Source organism: Neolamprologus multifasciatus, chromosome 8 (assembly GCF_963576455.1).
Source record: "Neolamprologus multifasciatus chromosome 8, fNeoMul1.2, whole genome shotgun sequence".
Lineage (NCBI taxonomy): Eukaryota > Metazoa > Chordata > Actinopteri > Cichliformes > Cichlidae > Neolamprologus > Neolamprologus multifasciatus.
In genome coordinates, this window is record NC_140446.1 from 1,524,555 (window position 1) to 1,545,519 (window position 20,965).

General features: G+C 44.0%; 1 long non-coding RNA gene across 2 annotated transcripts in view; it reads left to right on the forward strand.

Annotated features, from left to right (window-relative positions):
* Window positions 1-17,388, forward strand: part of LOC146512084 (uncharacterized) — a 31,048-nt gene extending 13,660 nt beyond the window's left edge. For both annotated transcript variants that reach the window (XR_014875731.1, XR_014875730.1), the window contains exon 3: window positions 17,087-17,388. This is a non-coding gene — a long non-coding RNA (uncharacterized LOC146512084). The remainder of the gene's footprint in view (window positions 1-17,086) is intronic.
* Window positions 17,389-20,965: the final 3,577 nt, after the last annotated feature.

The following is a 20,965-nucleotide window of genomic DNA, read 5'->3' on the forward strand; positions in this document are numbered from 1 at the left end:
CCTATACTGGTGTTTTTAAAAGTTATCTTTGACTTTATGACTTTCTGTGTGGTTTCTGGGATGCTTAGGACTCATATTGCACTGCTGGAAATAGTTTATTTTGATGCATATGCTGCTTTTTTGCAAATTTGCATTATAATATTTATTTTTGTTTTTCCTGCAGTGTATAAAAATTGGTGTATTTCAAAAATAAAACTATGAAGACACTCAAAATAAATTTCCTGTGGTGGGAAACTATTTTGTGCAACTTTTTTGAATTTACAGTTTTGAGGGATAAGCCTCTTAAATTTCTCTAACTAGAAATATATGTTAAAAAAACAAAAACGATTTTCAATTTTTTTGTAGTTTATTGCACTTTTTTGCAATTTATGTAATTACTATGCACTTAATGCAGACATATTATTAAAATTTAGGCTGTAATGGTTGTATTGATGTATAGCAACTTGAAATGCTCCCAAAAATGGCTCCACAGCATGTAAACATATAATATAAGCTCTGGTGGACTTGGTTCTATGGTAGGTCTTAAAGGGTTAATGTTGTGCTCTGTGTCTTTATGGATGTTTTTGGACATTTGAAACGATTCTGTGATAATTTTGTGCTTCTTTAGTATGTTTTCTTATTTTCATTTGTGGTGTTTTCATGGTGATTTTGATGATTTCACATCTCTGGATCATCATCATTCTGAGTATTATTACATAAATAGGGGGTTGTGTGGCGCTTTAATACTTCTTGAGTCGTCCTTTGCACATTTGGAGTCATCTTGTGATCCTTTAGTGTGTTTAATTTTATATTTGCAGTGCTTTTGTCTGTTTTGTGCTTTTTGTTGTTCTTCAACGTCGTCTTTTCTGTCCTGCTTTGCTTATTATTATTTCTCTGCTCATTCATGTCTTTGTGGACTTCGCTGAGGGCGTCTGTGGCAGAGGGCGTGGACGTTTGAGTCCACATGTCCTTGGGCAAAAGACTGAACCAAAAACAGCCACTAGTTTATCCGTCTGTGTGTTTGTGTGTGACAGATAAAGCGCTGTGTGACTGTGTATGTGGACGGCTGAATGTGGTCGTTGAGAGGACTTGAAAAGGCGTTCATGTCCTCCGTTTACCACACGGCTCTTCAGCAGCTCGTTCACGTTTCCAGAGATGTAGAAATGATCCACACAGAGGAGAGAGAGAGCGAGAGAGACGTCTTCTCCCAAAACTGCGTCGGAGCGCGACGGGCGGAGACGGATCTCTGCCCTTAGGCCTCTGCTGTGAATGATAATTAATGGAGCTGCGTTCCAGTGCTGCAGCACTGCATGCTGGGTAGGCGGCGAGGCTCCCCATTCATCACTGCTGACATCGGCATTTATCTGGTTAGCACCAGTGGAGGCTCAGAGCGGTGAGTCGCTGCTGAGGTCGAGGGACAGGAGGGCCAGCGAACGAGAAGACGGGAGCGTGAGGGAAATGACGAAGGGTCGACGGGCAATAAATGCAGCTGTGATGGTAAAATAATAGTTTGTTGTGCGGAGTGTACCAGGATTTCAAAAACAAACCACAACATGGCTCAGCTAAATAAAACACTTCAGAATCTGAGCTCCTGATTGGCTTAAATGAGTCAACAACTCATCACAGATTCAGGTTATATGTGGGGCCCACGTGCTGTATCCATGCCTGGAGATCTCATTAGGGGCACGCTCCTAATGAGACGACAGATGGCGTCCTGCAGGATCTCCTTCCAGATCTGCACCAGGCCGTCGCTGAGCTCCTGGACAGTCTAAGAACTGAAACTGGCGTCAGATGGACTGAAACAAATGTTTCAGAGGTCAGGTGAGTGTGGGGGCCGGTCCTTCATCCTCCGGGAACCTGCATACCTTTGGCTCAGGGTCTGAAAACAGGTCTAAGGATTTAAACCGGGGGAAGAAATCGTGTCAGGATCAGCCTGATGTTATTTGTATCCCGCTGTAACTTTACTGTATAAAGAGCAAACATCTCCAACATGTCAGGAGTAGTTAGTCATCACAACAAGTGTTTGAACTAAAAATCAAGAATGTGGGATCCTGTTTGTCCGTGATTTAAACAGCCCAGCGCTGCTCCCGACGAAGGGAAACCAATCCTGCAGGGAGACCTACCTCGGCTCTTCTGCAGGTGAAACCAAAGGGAAGATTTGCTTCACCATATTTTCTAGTCTTTGGCTTAGATTGAAGTTGGTTTGGAAACATATTCAGCGATGCTTCATCTCCTGCTTTGCGTTTGTGTGGGCGCCCCCCCTGCAATGGCTCTGCGCACTTTGGGGAGCTCTGGTTTAGTCACAGCGTCCTGCAGGAGGTCATTTTGTAGATCTAGCTGTGCTCATCCTGTTCCTCGTTGCACAAAGGAGCAGATACCGGTCCTGCTGATGGATCAAGGGCCTTCTATGGCCCTGTCCAGCTCTCCTAGAGCGACGCCCGTCTCCTGGATTCTCCTCCATGGTCTTCAGACTGTGCTGAGAGACACAACAAACCTTCTGGCAACGGCACGCATTGATGTGTCAGCCTGGAGGACTTAGGCTACCTGTGCAACCTCCGGAGGGTCCAGGTATCAGCTCAGTGGCTCTCAGCCTGGCTTCCACCTTTTCCATTCAAACCAAAGCAGCTGAAACTGATTAACAGCTCTGCTAACTAACTGACCAGGTAAGTTTACCTGACGATGCGTGTTCGATCATTTGTTCCAGTTCTTTTGTTGGCCATACAGTCCAAAGTCTTTGGATATTTTGGGTAATTATGATGCACATATTTTAATGTTGACTGTAGAGAAGCAGGGAGGCAGATTTTCTTTACGTGGCGTTGTCGTTAGAGACAAAAAGTAGCATAGAGGAGCAGGCGATTAGTGTTTAGCTCATATTTCAGGAGTTCACGAGGCACAAAATAGCGCTTCACACTTCTGAGGGCGTCGAAGGTTTATTTTGATCGCAGCGGTTCATTCAGGAGTGGAGGCACGAGGAGAGGTCGCAGAGAGATGCGAACAGCTGGGAGAGGTCACAGCAGGTCGTTTCAGGAGAAAGGAAAGATTACAGAGGTGAACGGGAGACACGGGAGGTTCGGCTCCTCTTTTCCTCTCTGCAGCAGCTCGGCTTGTTTTCACCTCTTGGGGCAAACACAGCTGAAAGGTGAGCAGGTTCAACAGAGAGCTCCGTGCTCTCAAAGTTTTTCAGCAGAGAAACTTCCAAAGTTTAAAATATTTGAGTATATTATGTGGATGTTACACTTGTTATGGACGTGAACTGTGGACAACGTCCATCCATCAGAGTAAAAAGCATTCGTACAGGGTCAAAGTTATACATAGTGCAGATGTAATGTTCCCTGACTGACCCTCAGCAACCTGGACTTTAATCAGACGCCGCCTGTCATCGCTGGATCTTTGAACCTTCTTCTACTTTAGTCGAGTTTCATGGTGTTGATTCATCAGGTGTGCACGTAGTTCCTTGGACTTTAGGAACAACAAGCAGCACAAGCTGTGTTCAGCCTTTACCACAGGAGTACGTTCGGCTTTGGCACCGACAAGCTAACCCTGGGTCATCTCGTGGTGTCGGCTGAGATAGAGGAACTTTAAAAACTTCTTAGTCCAGCAGAAATCACATCTGTTTGACTTCCAGGGAGAAAATAAAACTCCTCATCCTCCTCGCTGTAAAAGCTTCAAAGTGTTTTTCCTTTAAACACCGTTTAGGTTGCGCCCCCGTGACTCCTCAGCCTGCCACAAAGGAAAAGGACTCGAGGTGACAGCACCCACTTTAGCCTGTGGCGAGGAGTTCTTGTCGGGCCACTTGGAGGAGAAAGGAGGAGGCGGTGAAGGGGCAGAAAGTGGAACAGAAAGAAGATGGAAGATGGGAATAGGATGAACTCCAATTAGCTTGCAGCGTGGAGGTCAGAGTAGAGGGGTGACGGTGAGGGAGCAGGGGTGAGGATGGGGGAGGAGGTGCCGCTATCTCGTTAGCCTGCAGCAAGAAGGTGAAAGTCAGTGCTCGGTAGGAAGGAGGTTGTGCTTCTCTGATTGTGACACAAGCTGCAGTGTTTCTCTGCGTTTTCATCCTGGCTTAACTGCATCCTGTTGGTTTGAGACTCTAAGACTTTGACGACGGTGTGTTACCGAGTGTTTGAAGGGTTATAGAGCGCTGTGACGTCCTCTGTTTGGCTCACGTCGGGTTCTCCAGGTCCTGAACTGGCTTCTAAACCCGTCTCTGACTTTTGGAGCTTTTCTTAAGTTTAAATAACCTTCTACATGATCCCTGCTGCACACACATAGCGTAGCATTTCCTCCTCAGTTTTGGTGATCTGACCGTGCAGGTTGGTTCTTAACCATCCAGGAGCCAGAGTGAAAATCGCATGTCAAAGACTCTCAAACCCAAGAAAGTTGTGTTGTTGATGGTGTGTTTGTCGATGCCTGATCTGGAGCCTGTTCCGTAGTTTCCCCACTAACAAAGAGCTGAGGCCTGAAAGCTGGCAGAGTTAATGGGCCAGACGGGGCGGTCTGCTTCTCCCCACCGCAGGGAAAAGGGTAACACCACCTGGGTCTGGGTGCAGTTTCCCCCTCCAGGGGCAAAGGTACCTAGACCCGGTTCTTAGAGTGCGCTTGGGGAGTGTGATTGTGTGTACAGTGTCTCTTTATGTCTGTCTCCACGTTGGGTGAGTGTTGAGTAGGCTCGGTCACTCAGGCACAGCTGGCTGCCGGCGGAGCTCACGGGTACGTCACTGCAACCCCCCCTGGCTTCTGCTCCGCGGCTGCTGAGTGACCCCTCATCTGGGACTCTCCTCAGCTCTTTCTGGGATAGTGGTGCAGCTGCCCCTCTGTTGGTCTTCTTGGTCTCTTGTGTTCTGGGGGCCTCTGGATGTCTGGAGTCTTGATCTCCTCCATACCTGCTTCATGGAGGACGGGGCTGTGGCCCCCCCACACCCTCTAGCAGATCATTACATGAAGGAACCTTTTAAATACAAGTGCGTCCATGCTCACAGGTGTACACACGGGTGCTCACACACACAAACGACACCCTTTTTGGCTCCTACCTCAAAGCACACTGTGCTGTCGATCTTACGTGCTGCACAATAATGTTTAATATTTAGTATTTACTGTTATATTCACATAGATCATCGTGATGTTGTTTATTGTATTACTCTCGTTTTCTTCTGCTTGTTTTCTTTTTTCTTTCTCAACATGTGATCAGGTGATTGATGGATGTATTTTTTTTGTCTGCTTATTTAGTTGGTTTTTGTTTTTTGCCCTTTATCCCCGTCCCTCTTCTCCACTGTTTTTTCCCCCTGTTCCTTTCTCCCTTTTCTTTTCCTCATTCAAGTCTGTCCCGTATCTAGCAAGTGAAAATAAAAAAAGAAATAAAAAAAACAATAAAACGTGAATCAAATGGACCATTACAGCAAGGCTGGGATGGTCCATTTGGTAAAGTAAATCCGTTGGGCATCTTTCTTCGCCTTTAGACAATAATTCTGATGCAAAAGAACCAAACAGGACAGGCACAAAAAACAAGTTAATGGGCCAGTATCACCAAGAGCTATGAATTTGGCAACCTCTTTAAGTCTGATGCCATCATCCTGCTGATAGAGCAGCCACACCAGGTGTAAGAATGAAGTTTAACATCCAGGCATCAACAGAACTGAAAAGTTTAACAGGGTTTGAAGTTAACAGTTAGCTCGCTAGTTTGCACTTAAACATGATATAGCATGTTCTGACTGAGAGATTTCTGAAACAATTCAAACTCACAGCTCTTTTATCACTTCCAACATAAATGAAGACAGAAACTAAACAGCAGAGACGTTTGTAGGGTTACTGAAGTTGAGCTAGCTGCTATATAATGTTGTGCTACGTGATTGCTAGCAAAACAGCTATGTTAGCATAACATTAGCACAGTGAAGCTGGAGGATGAACGCTAACTTTTTCCACTCGATAAAAGTTAACGTGAAGGTTCCTGATGGTTAGAGACAAATGTAATCGCATGGCAGGATGCTGTCAGTGTTGCCAACTCCTCAGTAAGGAAAATCGCTATTTGCTGTCCTAAAAGTCGCTAGAAGTCGCCAAATGACGTCATCGCCTAATTTGCATAATTGGTCATGCTAATGTAATTGTAACCTACGCTGTTGGAGAGAGAAATAACATCGTGGAAGAGACATAATGTGAGTAAAAAAACGTCCTAAATGCATTTAGAATTTATTTAGAACTACAAATTAAATTTCTTTTAGCAATTATTGTTTTTTAATGTCACAATTCCAACCCTGCTCCTTTATCCGGGCCTGGACCGGCAAAAGTGACCCGAAATAGGCACTCTGGTGGAGTTACTTTGTGTGTGTGTTTATAAGTAGTTTTAAACCTTGTGACCCACAAAACAGTGTAACAGTAAAAGAAGAACTGACTGCGTTACAGTCAGTGCGGAGCAGCGGCTTCGCTCATGCGCGATTCATTTGCCGTTTGGACGCACAGGTGTGAACGTCTCCTGCCCTGATAGCAGCTGGGGGAGGACTATCCTCTGCCTGGGAGTGCTTTGGCACGGGTGAGGTGCCCCCGGCAGCACCGCTGCTTGTTGAGAGTAAGAGCCATACGCGTTTTCGTCAAAAAGTCGTCATAAATAAGTCTCCAGTAGTTCCAGAAAAAGTCGCCAGATTTGTCGCTAGTCACTTTTTAGAAAAAAAGTCGCTAAGGGGGTCTGAAAACTCGCTAAATATAGCGACAAAGTCGCTAAGTTGGCAACACAGGATGCTGTAAACGGACCAAACTTCAGTCAGGAGAACAACTGAGATAATCCATCCACAATATGAGGTTAGTCATTAATATACTGCTGCTGGGCTGTAGTTACATCGTAAGGGTTTAAAAACTGAGCTTTAAAATGAACAGTGGTGATAAAAACAGGTCGACAGTGATCACTGACTGTTTTTAGGGGCTTGTTGACATTAAATAGAATAAGAAAGATTAAAACATGTTAAAAACACAAAAGCCTTATTAAAAGCAGAGTCGTTTGGTTCATAGGTCATCACTTAAAGACCGGGTTGGCCCTCAGATTCTTCCCACCATGATTCTGTTCGGACTCCTGCGTTAACCCTGCATGAGGATTGGGTGGTGAATGTGCTGAAACACAAACTGGCTCTGCAGCGGTTCGTGCACAGCTGTGGGTCGAGTTTAGACCTCGTGTTTGCAAATAAATCCTGCAGTGAATACAGCAACGCCACAAACTTGTGCATTTACAGTAACACTGTGTCTCTGAATTAGTTATACTAATAAACACCAGGATTAAAGGTCTTTTAAAGAAGGATAATTCAGTTTGAAAAATATTAATTTGTACAAATATGTCAGAAAATTTACACCAAAGGGAAACATCAGCCACAGACACATATGTTAGGTTTATATTGTGTTCCCTTGAGGCTTTAAGCACCTCACGGGGCTGTTGTTGTTTAGCATTTTGAGAGCAAAGAGGAAATGGTGAAACGTCCCAACATCTAAAGAGTGAAAACAGTGAAGGTAGCAGGAGTGTGCAGGAGGAGAGAAAAAGTGAAACGATGAGAGACAAATGGAGCAGGACGAGGAGGTGACAGTATTAGGTTAGCCTGCTGAGGTGGGATGAGGAGTGACAGGGAATCGAGGTAAACAGGGGCAACAGAGAGGCAGCAGAAAGCAGGAGGTACATGGAGGAGCTGTCAGGGTGGAGATGACTCACTGCAAGAAGGTCATCGCTCTCAGACGAGCGCGAGGAGGAATGATGGATGGAGCTGGACGAGGACGCGGCGAGAGGAGGAGGAGGCAACGCTGTCGGGTCGATGTGCTGCTCAAAGTAAAAAGAGGAAAAGGAAGTGAGATTTTGAGGGAGGGGAGAAGTTATCGGGTTGGCTGTGAGGTGAGCCGATGTGACAGAAAGAGGAGGAGAAGCGGCGTCAGGAGGAAAGTGGAAGACGCGACACTGAAGCTGCGGCGAAAACACCGTCCAGGATATCAAAGTGAAGCCTCTGACTGCTGCCGGGTTTGTCCTGCAAGTGAAAGGAAAACGTGCTGTTCGAAGCTTCTTTATCAGTCGGATCTGATCAGAAACTCTGAAACTGAAGAAATCATTATTTCTTTGAGTCTCTTCACAGGTTACATGGAAACATAAATAGAATAAAATCTGAAATAACTAAATCAAAGCACTGAACAAGGAAAAAACAGGCATCAGGTGACATGTTGGTGTGGATCAGATTTATTGATCCCTGGATTTCAGATGACTCCTCCTCTGGTTGGAGTCACTACACTTGTCCTGATTAAACATATTTAAAGCTACAACATTTGTTGTGGAAAAGCGTCCCAATAATTTATCTGTGCAGGGAGCTGACGGGAGACCAGCACATCAAACCTGTGAGCAACACAACGTTTGTACAGGTGCAGGATGCGTAACACTGGCTGCTGACATCATTACTGTGTGTAAATGAGAGAAAACCACAGAAAGCTCGACGTGTCTGCTTTCATTTGCTCCGTCTGTCTCTTTCTTCCACACTCGAAGTCAGTGCAGTAAATCACATCAAAGAGGAGAAGCTGTGCCCTCTGAGAATGTGAAATGCTTTCACTCAGGTAACTTTATATATCCTCCTCTCTGGTTTGCTTCCTCCTGTCCTCACTCATCCAGCTGCTGCTCTCATCCAGTTGCCCGGAGCAGCAGATTAATCAGATAGAAACTCTTCCTCTCGTCCTCCTCTGATATACAGATCACCTCCTGAGGAGTCTGACTAAACGGTTCCTGTCTCCTCAGTTTGGATCATGTCTCCTCGTCCTTTCTGGGCGTTCGGGTTGAACGTGCTTTGCTTCAGGTGCAGATCCAGAACGAGCGGCACGCTGGCGAGTCTTAAGGCTTTAGACATAAACAGAAATTACATGGCACAGATTCACAACGCTGAATCATTTCTTTCAGCTGGTCGGCCTCTCTGACACGTCCGTCTGAGCTGCTGAGGTTTTTATGCTCGAAGATATATATGCAAACATATTCATGTAACTATAGTTTCGTAGACGGCTGGATTCTGGTCCGTGTGCATTTCCAGGTGCACGCTGTGTTCTCTCGAATGGGTGGGGATTAAGAAAAGTGGCGAGCACACCACGTCCACAGTCCTGCCGACACTTTAAACAGCTCTGCTAGTTCGAGTGAGCCAATCAGGCTTCAGCCCTGCAGTGTGCGACTGCAATCTTAACACAGCCCAACCTGGAAACCACATGTAGTCACAGGAGTCCACCTGTAAGCTTCCCCAATAAGTCCCACCTTTAAAAACTGCTGACAGGTGAAGTTTCAAACGCTCATCGGTGAGTGGGACGTGTTAGTGTGTGTGTGTTATTACAGCTGTTATGATGGAAGCAGGAAAGATGGATGCATTCAATCTAATAGCAACTCTACAGATTAGCATTAGCACTGGACCATGGAGCAGTGAACGCAGGTGGCGTGTTACAGCACGCTCTCGTTACACCACATGGACGACCAGTGTTGGGGAGTAACGGAATACATGTACCGCCGTTACATATTTAAAATACAAAATATGAGTAACTGTATTCCGTTACAGTTACCGTTTAAAAAGGTGGTATTTAGAATACAGTTACTTTGTTGAAATAAATGGATTACACGGCGGTACTTCCCTGTTCCATATTGTGGCGGGTCAGGACTGTTTGGGTTTTGTTTGACAGCTACGTTCTGTTGTTCCAGGTGGCAGCGTTACGGTTGCCATGGTTACAGGATGACACGCTCTCTGCGTGTTTCCTGGGTGAGAGAGGCCTTTTTGTTGTTGTTGTGCTAAGCTAACAGGCAGAATGCTACAGGTATAGCTCTAAAGAATGTAGCATCATGGGCAGTGTAGTCCGTGCTGCAGGGAGAATGGACTGCCATACACGTTATGTGTCTGTGAGCGAGGGAGGGAGAAAAAGGAAAAGTACGAGCTGTCATCGAGCAGAAACGGGAGCTGGAAGCATGTAAATATAATAATAACCACTGCAGCCAAGAAGAGAGCCTGACGAGCCCAGCTGTAAGTAAGCTATTAAGACTCGACTGTACACCGTGTTCGTGTTTTCCTCTGAAACAATAAGTTCTGTTGGAGCAGCCTTTCAACGCCTCTCTCTGTCTCTGCTAGCAAAGTTGACCCAGACAACAAAGTAAAGCTAGTTTTCAGCTACGAGCCGACACAGAACCCACCGTATTAGCCAGAGGTCCCTTTACTACGGTTCGGAGCCGCGGACCTTCAGTAACAGTAATAAATCACAGCAATAGTACATTCATGTAGTTGTAAACAGCATGATAATATATTAAGTAATCCAAAGTATTCAGAATACGTTACTCTCATTGAGTAACGTAACGGAATACGTTACAGAATACATTTTGGGGCATGTAATCTGTAATCTGTAATGGAATACATTTTAAAAGTAACCTTCCCAACACTGTGGACGACAGAGACCGTTTACCTTGACATGACGACGTTCTGCTGGGTTTCTGCAGATCTTACTGTGTCGTGCTCTCCTGACCTCAGCAGGTTTGCAGACGGTGCACGCTTTTGTTAAACTGGTCAAACAGACACCGATGAAACCCTCTTATGAAAATGCAACACTGAGAGAAACAGTTGACCGCCCTGGAAGAAGATCTCGTCCTCGTCCAGTTAGCACCGTTAAAGGACGCAGAACATCCTTCATAAAGTCCTGACAGGAGGAAGAGGAGGAGCTTTCTAATGGGTCCAGTGAAGGTAATGGCATCATGTGCAGAGAAGTGGAGCATCATCGGTGATGGAAGAAGAAGAAACTGTAAAAAAAGAGGTGAGACATGAAGCACCAGCGCTCCCTCCTCATGCTGAGTCCCTCCTGACGTGGACCCACTCAGTCCCATACGTGCAGCCGGGGGAAAACACGCTGATTAATTCAAAGGATCTCTTGTAAGTCGGCCGACCCCGGGTCGCCGCCAAAAAGCCCCGTCTCTGCGTGCTGCCCTGCAGGATACGCCAAGCTCGTTAATTAAACGACCGCTTTAATTAAGAGGTCAGCGCTAATCTGGCCTTGTTTTGGTAAAACGTTGTGAAAGGACGGGGATTTCTGTAATGTGCACGCTTAATGGGAAAATACAGAAAAGCTGATTTGCAGGATTTTCAATTATGAGGAAAAGTCAGGAAAGCATTAAAGTCACAAAATATCAGATTTCAGTTGATAAAATTAATCTTGACTTTGATTTTTATTCACCTTAAATTAACCAAGAATGGAACGTCATGACGAAGAGACTCTTCATCTCAGTCTTTAGTTTCCTTCCCTCCTGTCGCCGTCCCTGTAAATGTGTCGAGCCTCATTCCTGCACCCTCTCCTCCCTCTCACGTCCCCGGGCCTCAGTCTTCTCCTCCAGGTAAATATTGATCCACTAAATTACTTCTCAAGGTCGTCAGTGGCTCAGTGGCGAGTGGCACAGCGTCACGATAAGCCCGCAGCTGTCGGCCGGCGTCGCAGGCTGACGGCTCCCGGGGTGAACGCCAAAGTCTTCGCCATCGATACAAATGTCAAGTGTCAAAAGGAAAGGGTAGCGCTACAGGTGGTGGGAGGGCATCTATCCTGGGTCTGTACTTAAGTCTGGCGTGTTGTCTCACACCAGGAAACCGTCTCCGGACCGCGCACGTCTATTAAACGAGCTCCGAGGCGTCGCTCATGTTTTCATCGACATTTTATAGAGCTGTTAAACACGGCCACAAACACCCAGGTGTCCCGCTGGATTTCACTGCGCTTTATTGTTCGGTATCTGCCTCAGGCACCCATTAAAAATACAACAGAGGACACGCAGGGCATAAATACATAAGCACATAAAATATATAGCAATGAGGATGATCTGGGGGTGGGGATGTTTGTGTTTTAGTGTCTAAACAAAGGCCTGGAATTTGCTGATTATTTTAATTCTGACTGATCTGCACATTATCTCCTTGATTAATTGTTGGGTCATCAAAAACCATCAAGCGGCTTGATGTTAAAGCCTCTCGTGCAAAATCAGAACCATTATTAGGATAAAATACGAAGTGAAAGGGAGGGATTGAAGCCAGGGCAGATTTAGAATCGCTCGCATCTGTGCAAGCAAAGCATGCTCCAGTGAAATGATGGTGTCTTCTGTTCACTCCCATGTTGGAGCTCAAGGACCCAATCAGAAGTGTGGCCACTTTGAAAGTCTGTGTCTGGAGTGTAGACGCCACAAAAATAGAAGAAGCGCTTTAAACTGCATTCTTTTCAGTGGCCAGCAGGGGGCAACAACTCGTGATGGATGAGTGTGGGTCTTTTATTATTCTTTTGCTAACTGATAAAAGAACTCGTATTTACCGTAAAATGTAATTTGTTATACTTCGTTTTTTGCTGCATTAAATTATAAACACGGCACTTTAAATAAAATTCAGCGTGGATTTAGATGAGACGTTTAACTGACACAGAACCAGTCCCAGGATCAGAGTCACGTCTTGAACTAGTTCTGCAACCGATTTACTTTACTGTCTCTGAACTCGAGCTGATGATTGGAATCGCCCCCAAAATGGTTTTTTTTCCCAACAATATCTTTATTATTTTTTTACATTTTAATGACTTACAAACAGTCCAACATTCTAAACACTACATGAACATACACTCCTCTCAGACAGCAAAAAGAAAACAAAAAAGTCGTCAGATTTATCGCTCCATTAAAGGCCTAAATTTGTCATTATCCCAAATCAAATGTCATTGCCCTCAGTCCTCGTGCTCCTCAGATAATACAAATCCTTCTACAAAATTCACAAATGGTCTCCACACCTTCTCAAAAACATCCAATTTCCTTTTCAGTATACATGTAATCTGCTCCAATGGCAAAGCCACCATCATTTGTTTTATCCACTGTGTGATGCTCAGTTCCCTTGTTTTTTTCCAGTTTAGTGCAATTAATCTTTTTGCTTGTAACAAACCCATATCAATAAACATTCTGTCACTTTTTGTGTACCTCATGTTTTCTGGGTACAATCCCAGAATAAGGAAGCCAGGATCCAAAACAACCTCCTTGGATAATATTTGTTTCATAGTTTGTGTTACTGCAACCCAAAAGGAGCCAATCTTCCTGCAATCCCAAATACAATGCCAAAAGTTACCCTTATCTTCATTACATTTATTACAAGTGTCTGGAATATTGTTGTACTTATTTAATTTTTCCGGAGTAACATATATTCGCATTAACCATTTGTATTGCAACAACCTTAGTCTAGAATTAATAGTTTGTTTATGAGCTTTTGCGCAAACCAATGCCCATTGTTCCATGGATATGTCCTTCTTTAAATCAATTTTCCAGGCGTTCAACCTTCCCAACGAATTGTCAGATGTTTTGGACCTAATCAATTTATATATTTCTGATATTGCCCCTTTTTTTGAACTGCTTTTGCTATATATGTCTTCCAATTCTGATTTTGGTGGTTTGGTGCAGGTATTATTTTCAGTTTATCTTCAGTTTATGTCAACATGATTCCCTTCTTGTGTCTGATTTAGTTTCCAGACAACCTGCGAATGTGCAAACGAAGAACTTCCCAGATCAGGTACAGCTCTCTGACCTGCACACACTGCTGTTACGTATGCTTCAACATTATAAGTCAGCCAGCTTCACTTGGTTTCGATCAGACTTCTCTGACCTCGTCCCTTTAGGCAGACATGGTTGAGATCTGCTGACATTTAAGCAGCTCTGAATGTCCCGTGTTTGTTGGTTTGTTGCTGTGTAGATTTCTTGAGAATGGTCGGAAAAGAGAAAATATCCAGCGAGGAGAAAATGCCTTGTTGGTGATGCCAAAGGTCAGAGGAGAATAGCCAGACTGACAACAGTAACATCTTACAAACGAGGGATGCATGAGGTTTTGAACAGAAGGGCTCCAGCAGCTGAAGACTGCACCGGGCGCCTCTCCTGTCAGCTAAGAGCTGAAATTCACACAGGCTCACTGAAACTGAACAACAGGATGGAAACATGATTTCTGCTGTGACGTTCAGACAGTAGAGTCAACATGTGGTGCTCAGTCCCTGCTTGTATGTATTGTTCAGACTGCTGATGGTGGCGCTGTCTTCACCACAACACACCAATCAGTCTGTCGGTGTCCTCTCTCCTGAGCGGAGCACGTTGTTTCCTATTGTGTGCACCGAGTCTGTGTGTGTGATACTGAGCTGCATGTTTCCTGTGTACACTCTTTGGATACTTTGTGTTTGCAGTTATTTCTCAGCATTGTGTTGGCAGCAGAATGTGTGTCATTCATTCCACGTTGGTCTTGTTCACACAGTGCAAAGTAAAGGAATTGCAAAGACCCACACAGACACACACACATACGGGCGAGAGGCTAATTATACGGTTCATCATGCTCAGTCTCGCTGCTCTCCCTCCTCTCCTTTAAGCCCGGCTATTATCCTCCTTGATATATCACCTTTTCACTTGCAAATGACTGACACCATTGAATCCGGGCACTCACACTCTGCAAGTGGCACTTTCTCCTCCAAGAATAGAGACCATAATAAGTCTCAGTGTGGTCAAGGACAATAGACGGCTTTTTATCTCTATAATGACCATCACTGCTGCAGAGGGCCAATTTCTGTGAACTTTTAACACGACTGTGTGGCTGCACTGCCAAGTCTGAGAGAAGTTACAGCTTTTATGGTGGAATTACACGATTTATGGTCTATACTACAGAAGACAGCAGGACGGCTGGGAACGGAGTAGTTTTCTGTAAATGTGCCAACACGTCTATGTTCTCGTGTGCACATGTAACCCATGTCATTTTCCAAAGTTTGAGATTTCTGATCATTTGGCAGTCATTGAACGCACCACAGTGCGGCCTAGTCCAGCTACAGGATTTCCGTGGATCTGAGGAGCAGTGTTGCCAACTTAGCGACTTTGTCGCTATATTTAGCGAGTTTTCAGACCCCCTAGCGACTTTTTTTCTAAAAAAGGTCGCTAAAAAAAGACGTGAAAGCGCATATCGCTTTTACTCTCAACAAGCAGCGGGTGCTGTAACGCAGTCAGTTCTTCTTTTACTCTTTTACTCTTATGCTGTTTTGTGGATCACAAGGTTTAAAACTACTTATAAACACACACACACAAAGTAACTCCACCAGAGTGCCTATTTCGGGTCACTTTTGCCGGTCCAAGCCCGGGTAAAGGAGCAGGGTTGGAATTGTGACATTAAAAAAAACAATAATTGCTCAAATAAATTTAATTTGTAGTTCTAAATAAATTCTAAATGCATTTAGGACGTTTTTTACTCACTTTGTCTCTTCCACGATGTTATTTCTCTCTACAACAACATAGATTACAATTACATTAGCATGACCAATTATGCAAATTAGGTGATGACGTCATTTGGCGACTTCTAGCGACTTTTAGGACAGCCAATAGCGATTTTCCTTACTGAGGAGTTGGCAACACTGCTGAGGAGGCGCGTGCTGTCCTCGTGCCCTCTGCGAGCTGGAAACTTGGATACATTTAACAGGAGTCGCTGTCGATAACTTTACAAAACATTTGCAGTTGAAGCTGATGTTTAATGTGTTGTTAGAGAGAGAGGTCATGTCGCACTACGAATGATCTCCTGGTGAGTTAGCTCGCAGCGCATGTTCATATTGAATGTTCTGCGCCTTGTTACGCTGCAGCGAGGTGTCAGCTCAGCTGCTGCGATGGTTTTTGTTACAAAAAGAAGCTAAATGTTATATAATGTGTGAATGAGGTTATTAGGCTGGACAGCTGATTGTTAGCAAGCTAGCGGCTAAGCAAGCTAGCGGCTAAGCAAGCTAGCGGCTAAGCAAGCTAGCGGCTAAGCAAGCTAGCGGCTACGTCCTAATGTGGCTGCTAATGCAAGGTCAGTACTGATGTGTTGATGTCTAAGAGACTTTGTTTAACAGTATTTATGTTTATCTGTTTATATTTTTATGATGGTAAAACTGTTAGTGTGATACTGGGAGTCATGCAGAGGTGGAAAGAGTACTAAAATATTTTACTCAAGTAAAAGTACTATTACTTTGCTGAAATTTTACTCAAGTACAAGTAAAATTACCTGTCTAAAAATTTACTCAAGTAAAAGTAAAAAGTAGCTCATTTAAAATGTACTCAGAGTAAAAGTTACATAGTTACTTTTTTGTCAGCAGGAGGACAGCCTCTTCTGAGTAGTGCAAAAAAGACAATGGGATACATCTCAAAGTAGTTGTTTTTTAATTAAAAGAAAAACTTTACAAATTAAAATGCAGTGGCAGTTAAACTGCAAGTCTATACATCAAAATTTATAATGGTCACCAAACCAACCAAACTGTCAAAACCATATAATTCTTTTACATGAGAATGTGTTCTAAACTGTCAAATAAGAGAACAAGTACTGAATTGAGCTGTACGGCAGCTGCTATAATAATGTGGTTTAATTTTTTAAACTTGGCCCTGTTAATTTTGAGGAGCAATTCAATTCAATAAAACTTTATTGATCCTGAAGGTAAGTAAAAAAAATTTAAGTTGCGTGGACAACAATGTGCCCAATAACAGCTTATGTCTTAACTTAATGTGATTAATTTGAGCACAGCCTTTTTGCTAAAATAAATGTACAGGTTTCATTTAACTTACCTCTACATGCTTGCGCAGGTTTGATGTGGAATTTCTAAAAGCTGCTAACTCGGTCTCTCTGGGCAAACACAGCTTACACTGCATAATAAAGCTGTTGCCTTTTTTGCACTTGAAGCCGAAATGGTCCCTTAAATACGGCCAGGGGTTCACATCGGTTTCTTCGAGTTCAGGGTCAGCAGAATTCGACGGGGTTTCTTTTTTCACTGGATCCGTACCACCGATGTTAGACTCCATCTTTATCGTGACCCAACGCCAATTTGTTCTACTACCCATCATTCCCTGCAGTATTTCCAAAGCGCAATGTTGGGTTTTTTTGTTTTTTGTTTTAATTTACTCAGTAACGGGTGTGATTGAAAATGTAGCGAAGTACAATACTTTTTAAAAAATATACTTAAGTAAAAGTAAAATTACCAACTTGAAAAACACAAGAAAACTACTCAATTACAGTAACGCAAGTAAATGTAATTCGTTACTTTCCACCTTTGTGAATATGTTTTGGTTAATTCCTCGGCACACTCATGTGTGGGCTGGTTTTTCCTTTAGTATCCTGTTCCTGCTGGATGAACCATCCTCATCTGATGACGCCGCTGAACCATCCTGAGATGGCCGTTGCTGCAGGTGTAGATGCTGTTACCGGATACTACACAGTTCCAAGGAACAAATTGAAGGCACCAACAATACATTGAAGGCCACCAACAAAGTGCTGAGCTCACGTGTTCGTTTGGCCAAAGGATGTCAAAAAGTTTTGGGGGCTGGGACACTAAAAGAAAAGGTTTATTGTCATATAATTGTGTTTTAATAAATGTTTGTGTGGTGTCATTGTGTGCTGGCAGATCTTCCTGTTACCTATAGGTGGAGCTAGGTGCTACCAATCTTGTTTGAAGACACCAGCCTGCTGACAGGATTAGTTGTAACCGCTTTCTAGAGAAGCTCTGATAATTTTTTATTATTATTACTTTTTGTTGTTGTTCTTTTGGGCCTAAAACATGGTGGTATAATTTATCATACAGATTTATCATACAGATCTAGATTTTGTATCGTATAGTGTGTAGTGTACGTTTACTTCAAGGACGCAAAGCGAAAAAACAAAGCAGCACTTGACGAACAACAACTTGGTGAGAAACTGCCTTTTCCCCCCACTATATTTAGTATCATATATATAGTATTAAGGTCAAGTGTTATAGAGCAGCTGCATAGCGTAGTGGTAAGACTACATGGCTTTGGAGCGGGAGTCGCAGGTTCGATTCCCGGCTGGGGCGTCTGTATCCAGTAAGGAAAGCTTCTCTCATGGATGTAGATGTAGTTGTTTAGGAGACAGTTAATCATGCTAATGTCATGCTAATCTAATGTAATGTTAATCAATCAGCATAGTCATAGTGTGGCTCAGTGTGTTGGTACTTCACACATGGACAGCATGATTTCATAAGAGACTAGTTGTGTACTCTTGTATTAGTGTATCACTTTAACAACAACTTGTTGGGGTTAAACAACTTTGCTGATGTTGACTTGAAGAACAAGTTCTTCAAGTCAACATCAGTTAAAGTGATACACTAATGCAAGAGTACACAACTAGTCTCTTTGAAATCATGCTGTCCATGTGTGAAGTGCACTGAGCCATAGTCAAACCCTGTCATCATGATTATGCTGCTTGACGAACAACAACAACAACTTCAAGTCAACTATGTCCAATGTTGAACTGTTGTCAATACAAGAGTACACAAGGGTACACAAGGCCCTAGTCTCATCTTTGATGATCATGCTGTCCATGTGTGAAGTACCAACACACTGAGCCACAGTGTAACCCTGTCATCATGATTATGCTGATTGATTAACATGATTAACTGTCTCCTAAACAACTACATACATCTATCTATACATCATCTATCTATACAGGGGGGAGGGGTGATGATACCTCCCCCTGTCCTGGCGTCCTGGCTCCCCCTTGCCGTAGCATGTGTGTTGTACCTCATCCATGAGAGCAGCTTCCCTTACTGGATACAGACGCCCCAGCCGGGAATCGAACCTGCGACTCCCGCTCCAAAGCCATGTAGTCTTAACACTACGCTATCCAGCTGCTCTACATCACTCAACCTTAATACTATATATATATATGATACTGAATACAGTGGAACAAAAGCCAGTTTCTCTGTTTCCAACCCATCGATGAGAGAAGCTTCCCTTACTGGATACAGACGCCCCAGCCGGGAATCGACCCTGCGACTCCCGCTTCAAAGCCATGTAGTCTTACCACTACACTATCCAGCTGCTCTACATCAGTTTCTCTGTTTCCCACCATTGTGTTTTTAATTTAAATGAAATATTTCTTTAATTTCCCTTCCTTTCTGTTATGAGTTTGAGTAAATGAATCTCACAGCTGGAACAGAGTGCCATTAAAACTGTTATTTTTCACGTTGACTCCTTTCTTAGCTTCAACCAACATTATTAGCTAACTTACTCATGGACAAATAAATAAATAAATAATCACTCTTGTAAAAGCAAAAGGCTCAGCCTATCACAGATCATCGATATATTCATCCAATCACCTGACCTTAACGTGTATATGTATATAATCATACATGTTTGTGGTTATATGGCAAATAACTGTAATAAATCCGTGAAAAACAGAGATCTGTTTTCCATCTATGCACACAAAAATCTGAAATTCATATTAATCACTTATATTCAGAGTCATGAAACAGATACAAATAGTGACGTGTAACTGCTAAACTACACATACCTGTGTTTTATACAGAATGTAACCAGCAGGCAGCCAGTCGAGTCTCTTACGTCAGAGTCGTGCAGTTTGTCATCATTATTTCCCGACAGGCTCGTTCTTTCATCAAACAATAGTAAAATGTGTTTTAGCAATTTGTGCTACATGTGGCTAATTTTACCAACTGCTTTGACCACAGCTGAGAGCCCTGTGGAAACTGTTTTCAACTGTGACACGTGCACCGCTGTCTGAGTGGAGTCTGACTTTACAATGGAGCCAGAAATGAGAAGGTGTGCTGTGAGCTGTCAGCCACACCTTGGTGCTGCTCCGACCGTCACAGGCTGTTAAACTGCTGAAGGCAGTCGGAAACCCAAAGTTCCCTGAACGCTGAATCAGTCTGATTACTAGAAACCGACGCACAAAAGGTTTCCCCGTGGTCTTAAAGTGAAACAGGTGATGGTTGCTGACAGGTGAGGAGATCCACGTCTCAGTAGACCTGTGGGGGTGGGACGTACTGCACAGCAGGTGAGCAGTCTGTTCCTCAAAGCCTGTAAAGAAAACAAACTCATGAGCTGACCCACAAAGCAGACCCCACGAGTCACTCCCATATCACACCAACCTTTGTGGCACACAGTTCTCACCGTAAGCTGGATCTACTGACATCAGCAGCCGTGGGAGGAGCTAAAGATTGGCAGACGCTTTCGGGTTCCCAGTGCGGTTTTCCAATATGGAAATTACTCCAACCTCTGCCAGCTTTACTGTGGTACAGCTCAAAGTACCCACAGCTTCTATTTCATAGCAGATATACAAGCTTATTTCAGATATACGAGCTTATTTCAGATATACGAGCTTATTTCAGATATACGAGCTTATTTCAGCTGTGCAGCTGAGCATTTTTACACAGGAGTCTGTGGGAGTGGAGGCAGCCTCTAGTGGCCATTAAAGGAACTGCAGCTCATTAACAACTTTCCTTGGGTGGTGTTTGTTTATATGTGAACAGCTGATGCTAACACGTAGCTGGAGCATCTGCTCCTGTCAGTCCTCGTCAGTGACAGCACTGATGGAGGCTTTCATGGGTAACTACACCCAAATCAGTCCGCACACACAGAAGCCATGAATCGGTGTTCCTTTGACACAAATCTTTATATTTGTGGTTAATTGTGTCCATTTGATGAACACACACGTCTGTTTTTAGCTGAATCTCATCGACCGCCGTAGAGGAGGCTGCACGTGCTGTCGCCGAGCTCTGCTCTCCTCTGAGAGGCAGAGATGAGGCCGTGAGGCGCTCAGCCCACTCGCTCAGACTAACCACGGTGCTTTGCCCTGTTACTACGCAACTACCTGCTGGAGTCTTTATACGAGAGCTCGGTCAGCAGGAGCGGTGGGAGGGGGCGTGCTGATGGATGTACAGTATGTATATCTGCAGAAGGAGCGTGAATAGCTTCAGTAATAAATAGATATAGAGATTAATGAAGGGAGGCGCTGCACAGAGGCACAGGTCGAGTCTGTCGATGTGTTTTCAGGAGTAAGACGAGGATGGATGCAGCTGCAGCCTCTCGTTTAAAGAGGACAAGCTGCATTCATGCTCGCGATAGGCAGATGGGAATAAAACAAAGGCAGAGTAAAGAGCAGGCGCGGGATGACTTCACGTGGAACAGACGACGCTGAAAGAAGCGAGACAAAGCTGCAGAATGAGACGGAGACGACTC